Here is a 3,296-nt window from a genome sequence, read left to right as displayed (position 1 = left end):
CTTCCATGCATTCTTCTATCATGTCGTGAAAAATCGCCATCATGCACCTTTGAAAGGTTGCAGGGGCATTGCAAAGTTCAAATGGCATGCGTTTGTAAGCAAAAGTACCATAAGGGCACGTGAATGTGGTTTTCTCTTGGTCCTCGGGTGCTATTGGAATTTGAAAGTATCTGGAAAAACCGTCAAGAAAACAATAGTAACTATTTCCGGCTAATCTTTCCAACATTTGATCAATGAAAGGTAAGTGAAAGTGATCTTTTCTGGTGGCGTCATTTAATTTTCTATAATCAATAGAAACACGCCATCCTATTATAGTCCTAGTAGGAATAAGCTCATTTTTTTCATTTTGATGACAGTCATGCCACCCTTCTTAGGTACGCATTGAACTGGGCTTACCCATGGACTATCAGAGATTGGATAAATTAAACCTGCATTAAGCAGTTTAATAATTTCTTTCTTAACAACATCTTGCATATTAGGATTTAGTCTTCGTTGGCGTTGCACATACGTTTTATGACCTTCTTCCATAAGGATTTTATGTGTGCAATACGAAGGACTTATGCCTTTAATGTCATGAATCTTCCATGCAATAGCTGGTTTATGAGCTTTTAGCACAGTAATGAGTTGAGATTTTTCATTTTCCGTAAGAGAAGACGATATTATTACAGGTAATTCAGATTCACCATGTAAATAAGCATATTCCAAATGTTTTGGAAGTGGTTTTAACTCTAATGTCGGTGGTTCTTCTATCGATGATTTATATCGATATCTGATAATGCTAAAAACAAACATATATTTCATAGCATTATCCCTCAAGAAAGATAAGCTTTTAGTTGCAACTGTTCTATTTACAAGTGATATTCGTTTAAATAATAAAAGGTGAAGACAAAAGACAGATTCGACAAATTGAAGACGCAAACGACCAAAAAGCTCAAAAGTACAAAGTATAATCAAAGTGGTTCCAATTATTGATGAGAAACGTCTCAAAATTACAAGAGTACAAGATTCGAAACGCAAAATACAAGATATTAAATTGTACGCAAGGACGTTCGAAAATCCGGAACCGGGACTAAAGTCAACTCTCAACGCTCAACGCAACGGACTAAAAATTACAAGTCAACTATGCACATAAATATTATATAATATATAAATAATTCTTAAAATTATTTATATATTATATATATATTTAATAAAACCGTCGGCAGAAGAAAACAATAACATGTGAGCTCTCCCAGCTGGCCATGCGATCGTATGGCCAGGAAGAAGAAAGTCCATGCAATCGCATGGCCCCAATATGCTGGCCACATCTATAAATTTCGCAGTTTTCAGTCGAACTTAACACATCTTTTTCTTTCTCTCTATCATACGATATATATATATATATATATATATATATATATATATATATATATATATATATATATATATATATATTATATTTTAAATTTTAATTTTAATTTTAATTTCTAATAATAAGGGTATGTTAGCGAATGTTGTAAGGGTGTAAGTCGAAATTCTTTCCGTGTAACGCTACGCTATTTTTAATCATTGTAAGTTATGTTCAACGTTTTTACATTAATGTCTCGTAGCTAAGTTATTATTATGCTTATTTAAAACGAAGTAATCATGATGTTGGGCTAAATATTTAAATTTGGGTAATTGGGCTTTGTACCATAATTGGGGTTTGGACAAAAGAACGACACTTGTGGAAATTAGACTATGGGCTATTAATGGGCTTTATATTTGTTTAACTAATTGATAGTTTGTTAATTTTAATATAAATATTTACAATTGGACGTCCCTATAAATAACCATATACACTCGATCGGACACGATGGGCGGGATATTTATATGTACGAATAATCGTTCATTTAATCGGACACGGGAATGGATTAATAGTCTATGGAATTATTAAAACAGGGGTGAAATTATGTACAAGGACACTTGGCATAATTGATAACAAAGTATTAAAACCTTGGGTTACACGCAGTCGATATCCTGGTGTAATTATTAAACAAAGTATTAAGACCTTGTTACAGTTTAAGTCCCCAATTAGTTGGAATATTTGACTTCGGATATAAGGATAATTTGACGAGGACACTCGCACTTTATATTTATGACTGATGGACTGTTATGGACAAAAACCAGACGGACATATTAAATAATCCAGGACAAAGGACAATTAACCCATGGGAATAAACTAAAATCAACACGTCAAACATCATGATTATGGAAGTTTAAATAAGCATAATTCCTTTATTTTCATATTTAATTGCACTTCTATTTATCGCACTTTTATTTATTGTCATTGTATTTAATTGCACTTTTAATTATCGTACTTTTTAATTATCACAAGTTTATTTTATCGCACTTTTATTTATCGCAATTTCATTATCGTTATTTACTTTACGCTTTAAATTAAGTCTTTTATTTATTTAATATTTTACATTAGGTTTTAACTGCGACTAAAAGTTTTAAAAATCGACAAACCAGTCATTAAACGGTAAAAAACCCCCTTTTTATAATAATAATAATGTAACTTATATATATTTGTATTTTTATAAATTAAAACTAATATAGCGTTAAGCTTTGTTTAAAAGATTTCCCTGTGGAACGAACCGGACTTACTAAAAACTACACTACTGTACGATTAGGTACACTGCCTATAAGTGTTGTAGCAAGGTTTAGGTATATCCATTCTATAAATAAATAAATATCTTGTGTAGAATTGTATTCGTATTTAATAGTTTTTCCTAGTAAAATATAAGCTATTTCATATACACCTCGCAGAACATCAAGTATTTTTGGCGCCGCTGCTGGGGAACATTTCTGCTTAAACGCCGGAAGAGCAACGCTATAAAAAAATAAAAAAAAATAATAATTTTTGGTTTACTTTTATAAAAATAAGTTTTTTTTTAAAAATACGTTTTAGTTTCTGAAAATATAAAAAGAAAAACAAAAATTATATATTTTTAATAGTTTGTTAAATAAATATATATAAAACTATCAAGTTTCCTTAATTTTTTTTTTAGTTTGTAAAAATATAAATTTTATTTATATAAATCAGAAAATTAAAACAGAAAAAAAAAATTTATTATAAAAGTTTACGGGCTACACTATAGCAGCCCAACCCACTTGGCCCGAAAACCTACTCCATGCGATCGCATGAATTTTTAAGGTGAGGACCATGCGATCGCATGGCCCTGACAGATACGTCACATTTGACCTAGTTTCGCATTAATTACGGAGTATTATTTATTATTATTATTATAAAACCCTAATTAGGTTTTTAATTA

Source organism: Rutidosis leptorrhynchoides, chromosome 9 (genome assembly GCF_046630445.1).
Source record: "Rutidosis leptorrhynchoides isolate AG116_Rl617_1_P2 chromosome 9, CSIRO_AGI_Rlap_v1, whole genome shotgun sequence".
In the NCBI taxonomy this organism is placed as follows: domain Eukaryota; kingdom Viridiplantae; phylum Streptophyta; class Magnoliopsida; order Asterales; family Asteraceae; genus Rutidosis; species Rutidosis leptorrhynchoides.
The sequence above is the reverse complement of the archived record's forward strand: the minus strand, read 5'-3'. Positions refer to the sequence as shown.